General features: G+C 48.2%; 1 protein-coding gene across 4 annotated transcripts in view; it reads left to right on the top strand.

Moving 5' to 3' along the window:
• Positions 1-232: 232 nt before the first annotated feature.
• The window catches only part of AMMECR1L (AMMECR1 like), a 91,590-nt gene continuing 83,651 nt past the window's right edge, over positions 233-8,171 (top strand). For all 4 annotated transcript variants that reach the window (XR_012233347.1, XM_073581153.1, XM_073581152.1 and 1 more), the window contains exon 1: positions 233-389. The gene's annotated coding sequence lies outside the window, so the exon portion shown is untranslated. The remainder of the gene's footprint in view (positions 390-8,171) is intronic.

Here is an 8,171-nt window from a genome sequence, read left to right as displayed (position 1 = left end):
TGACCGGGTCGTATCGTTGTCGGGATCGCTGGTGCATCGCTTAGGGTGACAGGGCCATAATCAGGTACCGCACGGTGCCCTCCTGCAGCGCAGCTCGGTGTAAACTGCACAGGCCGGCCTCCTCACCAGTCACGATCACTACGTACGTAGGTACAGACCGCTGCTGCCGCCGCTCTCAGGATCTGATCGGACGCCCTACGTAAAGAAGCACCGCCCATATTCTGGCTCCTCCCAGCCCATACACGTGACTAACCACATGGTCGTGACGTCATCAAAGGTCCTTTAACCCACTAGGCTCTAGCATCTACCTGCCGGTTCGGTTCGGCTGCGGATGGCAGAGTCCGGCCTCGGGGCTGGAGATAAAGCGGAGCCGGCAGTGGGCGGAGCGGGTGAGATCCTGTACATCTTGCACGTCAGACGCGTCCAGCAGCCGGCGCCCTCCCGGCAGACATGGCTCCGGTGCTCGCACTGATCGGGGCTGCCGCCTCTCGTGTGCTGACACATGGCGCTGCCCGGAGGAGCCGCCATCATGTAGCCCAGAAGTTCCAGTGTGGGGACGGTAATGGAGCGGATGATGGCGGCACCGGGGTGGGCTAGTGTTATATTAGAGGGGTCTCCCACATTCAGCAGCAGGGCCCCCAGAGGCGGGCATGTGAGGTGCGGACACGGTGCACCGGCTGGTACTCGCGCTCCACTCTGTTTTTTCCAGCAGTGACATCACGTCGACAGCGCGCATCACCGCTGCAGCCAATCGCTGAGCACAGTAGCTCATGCCGTCATTACCGGCTCAGTAGTGATTGGCTGCAGCGGTGACGTGCGGTTGTGATTGACGTGATGTCACTGCTGCAGTAAAAACAGACTGGAACAGAGGGGAAGGGTGAGGAGCACCCAGTGTCGTTACTTTCCATACCTGCCAGTGTTCGGGGTCCACATTGCTGGAAGTGTGAAACCCCTTTTCTATATAATGTGATTATTGGGTCTGTAGGGGAGGTCTGCTGGCAGCGAGACCACTACTGTGTCATCATAACATATAGATGGTATGGTGGGGGTCCCACTTAGGACCACCACCATCTCTGTTAGGCTGGGGTCCAGCGGTCATATTTCATATCTGTATACGGACTGCAATACCCAGACTGACCCCAAAAAGTCACAGCCAGGTAGGCATACTGCTGGGCATTGTGGTCTGTATACGGTCCACGACATACAGCCGTGTGAGCCCACCGGAGCAGAGACGCTGCAGGACCCTGGGCCCGGCCTGCCCGTGCAATGTATGGACGCTTAACATACTCTGTAGGTATGTGCACAACAACCACCTGACAAAGCGCCGGCGAAACGCTTAACAGGATGAATCTGTGTTGCCTTGTGCCTGCGGTGCTAACACTCCGTCTATGGATGCGAAGCTTAACTGCTTCAGGTTTCCAAAGAGGCAAAAAGGAGCGACCTGAACGTCACTGGGAAGCTCCAAAGATGCTCAGGAAGCTTGTTAAGGAAGTTGCCAGAGTTTTTACTTTATTGTTTGAAAGGAGCTTAAAAAAGACCGGAAAACACGACTAAAATAACGTAACGACCGTAAAACACTGTAAAAATGCTCAAAAGTAACATCAGAGGCCAAAAACTGCAAAAGGAGAGAAACCAATAACAAACTCTAAACAAAAACGCTGCACCTACCCATTAGGCCGGGGTCAGCCGGCTGTAGAGTCTCTCATCCCAAAGAGTCACTGTCCCCACCTTTGGACAAATCAAACCTCATCAGGAAGTCCGGGCTGCGGCTGATCTCTCACTTCCTCTTAATGTTCGATTTGTCTGAAGGTGGGGGCAGTGACGCCAGCACTGATTGAGTGCCCGAGCTCACGTGTCATAACAACCGCACGGGAGCCCCGGAAACGCGAGTGCTGTCATATCTGGAACGGCACCGGCATGGTAGGCGAGTATAAGCTTTTCTTTACTTTATCGGCCCCAAACCTTTCTATCAAGAAGGGGTTGTCCTAGTAGTGGACAACCCCTTTTAAGTTTTGGCTTAAAGGGAATCTGTCACCTAATTTTTGACCTATCAGCTGCGGCCACCGCCATCAGGGGCTTATCTACAGCATTCTGTAATGCTGTAGATAAGCCCCCGATGAAACCTGAAAAATAACAAAAACACGTTAGATTATACTCACCGGGGGGCGGGTGTGGTGGGTGTCGAGGTCCGGTCCGGCGCCTCCCATCTTCATACAATGATGTTCTCTTCCTTGCTTCTCCCTCGGCTCCTGCGTACTTTCTCTGCCCTGTTGAGGGCAGAGTACTGCAGTGCACAGGCGCCGGGAAAGGTCAGAGAGGTCCAGCGCCTGCGCCCTGCAGTACTCTGCTCTGCCCTCAACAGGGCAGATAAAGTACGCCTGCGCAGGAGCCGAGGGAGAAGCAAGGAGGAGGACATCATCGTATGAAGATGGGAGGCACCGGACCGCGACACCCATCGGACCGGACCGCCCCAGGTGAGTATAATCTAACTCTTTTTTCTTATCTTTCAGGTTACATCGGGGGCTTATCTACAGCATTACAGAATGTGGCCGCAGCTTATAGGCCAAAAATGGGGTGACAGATTCCCTTTAACCATGTGAAATGCTTCTCAATGGGGTTGAGATGTTTTGGGTCAGTATTCATCTATACTGGGAAGCGCCATCCAATCAATCTTGCTGCATTTGGTTGAATCTGAGCAGAAAGTATCGCCCGGTACACTTCAGGGTTCATCCGGCTGCTTCTGTCGTCAGTCACATTATTAGTAAACACTAGTGACCCAGCGCCGTTGGGAGCCATGCATGCCCATGCCATCACACTGCCTCCACCGGGTTTTATAGAGAATGTGCTGAGCTTTGGATCATGAGCTGTTCCAAGCCTTCTCCATACTTTCTTCTTCCCATCATTCTGGTAAAGGTTGATCTTAGTTTCATCTGTCCTAAAGGCCCCTTTACATTTAGCGATGCACCAGCGATCCGTGCATCACTAAATGATTGCTAGTGAGCTGTCACACAGGCAGACCTCACAGCGTTGCAGCAGCGATACAGCACACGATACTCACCTTTCACACACAGCGATCCCGACGTCCTCCCGCCCGCCTCCACGCGTCGCTCGTCGTTACAGCATGAAGCGCCCGACGAGAAATGGACCCGGCCGATCTCGCGCGATCAGCGATGGACAGCGGGGGAGCCGGTCGGAGGTAAGTATCAGACATAGCGATATCGCTAGCACGTCACAAAATCGGTGACGTTATAGCGATATCGCTATATGTAACCCTTAAGAATGCGTTTCTAGAATGGAGGTGGGATCTTTACATGGCTTTTTTTTTTTTTTTTTGTCAAATTCTGATCTGGCCTTTGTATTTTTAAGGCTGACTAATGGTTTGCACCTTGAGGTGAACCCTTGGAATTTGGCTAATGAAGCCTTGTCTTTATGGTAGACTTAGGTACTGAATCACCTACTTCCTGGAGATCCTGGAGAGTTTTCTGCACTTGGGTGCTTGTCATGAAGGTTTTTTTTCTTCACAATTAAAACATTTATTCGATCATCCACCACTGTTGCCTACCATGGACGTCCAAGCCTTTTGAGTTCCCAAACCTGCCAGTACGCTGTTTTATTTTGCAGAATGTATCAAACTGTTGATTGGGCCACTCCTAAAATTTCCGCTATCTCTCTGGTGGATTTTTTTTCAGTTTATTGATGGTCTGTTTCTCTTCCATCGATAGCTCCTTTGACCGCATGTTGTGGGTTCACAGCAACAGCAAATCTTTTACCTGCTTTACCGGTGATGGATTAAAGGAAACCTGTCACCAGGTTCTTTAATTCTATATCTGTCCCCAACATGACCTGTAAGAGAAGAAAAAGAACTTTTATTATACTCACTAGCAGGGCAGTCTGGTCTGAGGGGTGTCGCTGGTCTTCGTCCAGCACCTCCCATCTTTTTACTATAACCATCAGGGCTGTGGAGTCAGTGGGAGCCCATTTTGGTGGTCGGTATAAAATAGAACGACTCAGACAACCAAAAAAAAAAGTCCTATTCCTGATTTAAGGTGTAGACTTTTAGCTGAGATGAATCTGTGCTGCAGTTTATGTTCATAATAATTAGTGAAGCTTCTCTTCTACGGATAAGGCCTCTTTCACACATCCGGTTTTTGTCATCCGGCACGATGCGGCGACATTTTTAATAACCGGATCCAGCACCGGATCCGGTTTTGTCCCATAAGCTTTCATGGGCGCCGCATCGTGCCGGATGGTTATGCGTCGTGTCCGGTTGTTGCCGGACACGGCATAAATTAGCCGTCCGGCATCTGCAAAAAACGTTCCCTGCAACGTTTTTTGTCAGCGCCGGACCGGCTTTTTCCACAGCGCATGCCCGGACTCTGTGAATGTTAACCCCACAAGTGCCCGGCGAGAGAGAGATCTCTCTTTGTCACCCGGACACTTGTGAGAGATCTCTCTCGCCGGGCACTTGTGGGGTTAACACTCACAGTGTCTGGGTGAGAGAGAGATATCTCTCTGTGGGGTTAACCCCACAAGTGCCCGGCAAGAGAGAGAGATTCTCTTGCCTGGACACTAAGTGTTAACCCCCTATGTCTCTCTCTCTCCACTCCCCTCCCCTCCCCTCTCCTATCCTCTCCTCCCCTCACCTCCCTTTCAGCAGCTGTCTCATTGGCTGCCTCTGTCCACCTCGTCCTGCGGCTCCTTTAATAATGTCCGAGCCGTATCGTCTCGCTGCACACACATCCGGTGTCACGGCTGCAGGCCGGATCCGGCGGCCCGGCTTTTCGCCGCACGCCGCCGGACCCCACACACCGGATGTGTGAAAGTAGCCTAAGGGGAAAAATTAAACACACAGGGAAGGAAAGCCTACATTCATCTCAGAACTTGTGGAGTGAACAGGAAAGCAGGATTAAGGAAGGTAAGTACTTAAAGCATATCTAAACTTTCTATAAACTGCATAAATCTATAGTCCAGTATATATGTTGTCTCTGCTTGATGACTTAGTTTGTTTTTCCTCTTAGCTCATGTTTGGAGAAATTAGCTGCTCTGATGACATATATACACTATACATAGAATATAAGGGGAAAAACTGTTTTCGAACATCTCAAATGTGGAAATACAGTAATAGGATCGATGAGGACATACAGTGCCTACAAGTAGTATTCAACCCCCTGCAGATTTAGCAGGTTTGATAAGATGCAAATAAGTTAGAGCCTTCAAACTTCACACAAGAGCAGGATTTATTAACAGATGCATAAATCTTACAAACCAAAAAGTTATGTTGCTCAGTTAAATTTTAATAAATTTTAAACATAAAAGTGTGGGTCAATTATTATTCAACCCCTAGGTTTAATTTTTTGTGGAATAACCCTTGTTTGCAATTACAGCTAATAATCGTCTTTTATAAGACCTGATCAGGCCGGCACAGGTCTCTGGAGTTATCTTGGCCCACTCCTCCATGCAGATCTTCTCCAAGTTATCTAGGTTCTTTGGGTGTCTCATGTGGACTTTAATCTTGAGCTCCTTCCACAAGTTTTCAATTGGGTTAAGGTCAGGAGACTGACTAGGCCACTCCAACACCTTGATTTTTTGCCTCTTGAACCAGGCCTTGGTTTTCTTGTCTGTGTGCTTTGGGTCGTTGTCTTGTTGGAAGATGAAATGACGACCCATCTTAAGATCCTTGATGGAGGAGCGGAGGTTCTTGGCCAAAATCTCAAGGTAGGCCGTGCTATCCATCTTCCCATGGATGCGGACCAGATGGCCAGGCCCCTTGGCTGAGAAACAGCCCCACAGCATGATGCTGCCACCACCATGCTTGACTGTAGGGATGGTATTCTTGGGGTCGTATGCAGTGCCATCCAGTCTCAAAACGTCACGTGTGTGGTTGGCACCAAAGATCTCGATCTTGGTCTCATCAGACCAGAGAACCTTGAACCAGTCTGTCTCAGAGTCCTCCAAGTGATCATGAGCAAACTGTAGACGAGCCTTGACATGACGCTTTGAAAGTAAAGGTACCTTACGGGCTCGTCTGGAATGGAGACCATTGCGGTGGAGTACGTTACTTATGGTATTGACTGAAACCAATGTCCCCACTGCCATGAGATCTTCCCGGAGCTCCTTCCTTGTTGTCCTTGGGTTAGCCTTGACTCTTCGGACAAGCCTGGCCTCGGCACGGGAGGAAACTTTCAAAGGCTGTCCAGGCTGTGGAAGGCTAACAGTAGTTCCATAAGCCTTCCACTTCCGGATGATGCTCCCAACAGTGGAGACAGGTAGGCCCAACTCCTTGGAAAGGGTTTTGTACCCCTTGCCAGCCTTGTGACCCTCCACGATCTTGTCTCTGATGGCCTTGGAATGCTCCTTTGTCTTTCCCATGTTGACCATGTATGAGTGCTGTTCACAAGTTTGGGGAGGGTCTTAAATAGTTAGAAAAGGCTGGAAAAAGAGATAATTAATCCAAACATGTGAAGCTCATTGTTCTTTGTGCCTGAAATACTTCTTAATACTTTAGGGGAACCAAACAGAAATCTGGTGGTTTGAGGGGTTGAATAATAAATGACCCTCTGAATAAACTTTTCACAATTTAAAAAAAATTAAACAAAGAAATAACATTCTTTTTTGCTGCAGTGCATTTCACACTTCCAGGCTGATCTACAGTCCAAATGTCACAATGCCAAGTTAATTCCCAATGTGTAAACCTGCTAAATCTGCAGGGGGTTGAATACTACTTGTAGGCACTGTATATATTTGTCAGCACAAACATGCTCCCTCTTTCTTCAGAGACTGTGAAGAAATATGATGTGAAGCATTTAGTGAGCTGTACGCTGAGACAAGCCTGACATTGAAAGTTCAGAGTAAAGCTATCATATTTTACAAACGTTATACTTATCTGCTGTATTGATTTATGCAAAGATTGTCTTATTTCCTATTGCAAGAATTACAATATACTTTATTTTTTTACTGGACAAAATTATTTTTATAGCTAATTTACATAATTACAAAATGTTTTAGAAGCATCTTATGAAGTCAGCTGTATATGAGCATTTCACATTGACTCAAAATTAAAAAAACATTGTGTGTCAGTGTATAAGTGACCCAGAGGAAAACAAATGCTGTGATGCCAAAATCAGTGCATACTCAGGCAGTGGTAAAAATGCTCCTTCAAGAGCTCCCAATCTAAAAAGACATTTACAACGCTTCCACCCAGAAGTTTACAAAGCTGTGATTGAAAAAGATCACAGTAGCACCAAGAAACCAGAGCCCAGCACTTCCCGCCAGGCAAAGGAGGAGGAAAGAGCATCTCAAACATTACTTACAGTAACTTTGTCATTTACAAAATATCTTGTAACAGTGACAGCAGATGTGTTTAAAAAACAGCTCATCGAGCTTGTTGTGAAGGACTGTACCATTATCATTGGCTTTTACAGCTCTTAAATGGAGAAATGGCCCGCAAAATTGGTGTTTTTCTGGAAAGAGAAAGTATTAGAAAATTAGTGATTGAAGAAACCCTTAACCAAAAGGAAGATCTTAAAAAGACACTCAAGATGCATTGTGTTTCTTAAAATGGATGCCTGCACACGTCACAGAGTGAACTATTTTGTTATCAACGTTCAATATGTTTGTGACAAAAAAAAATTTGTTACTAAGGCCTCTGTCACACATAGCGACGCACCAGCGATCCCGACAACGATATGACCTTGTCAGGATCGCTGGTGTGTCGCTACATGATCGCTGGTGAGCTGCCAAACAGGCAGCTTCACCAGCGATCAGCGACAGGAGGGTAACAAGCGACGCACGTCGCTTAGTTATCCACTGTGTACCTTAGTTACCAGCGCGCTGGTGCAAGGAGCTGGTAACCAAGGTACACATCGGATTTCTAAGCGGCGCGCGGCACTTAGAAACCCGATGTGTACCTTGGTTACCAGCTCCCTGCACCAGTGCGCTGGTAACTAAGGTACACATCGGGTTTCTAAGCGCTGCGCGCCGCTTAGAGACCCTCTGTGTACCTTAGTTACCAGCTCCTGATTGTTGGTCTCCCGCCTGTCACACGCAGTGATGCATGCTGACCAGCGATCAAAAAAATGTTCTGGCCATTCCCGGACAATCAGCGATAACCGGCAGGGGGGCCGGGTGCTGGTAAGTGTCACACACAGAGATCTCGCTGGTGAGATCACTGT

Source organism: Dendrobates tinctorius, unplaced genomic scaffold, assembly GCF_039654945.1.
Source record: "Dendrobates tinctorius isolate UK_male_01 unplaced genomic scaffold, ASM3965494v1 ptg000069l, whole genome shotgun sequence".
Classification (NCBI taxonomy): Eukaryota; Metazoa; Chordata; class Amphibia; order Anura; family Dendrobatidae; genus Dendrobates; species Dendrobates tinctorius.
This window is presented reverse-complemented; position numbering and strand designations above follow the sequence as displayed.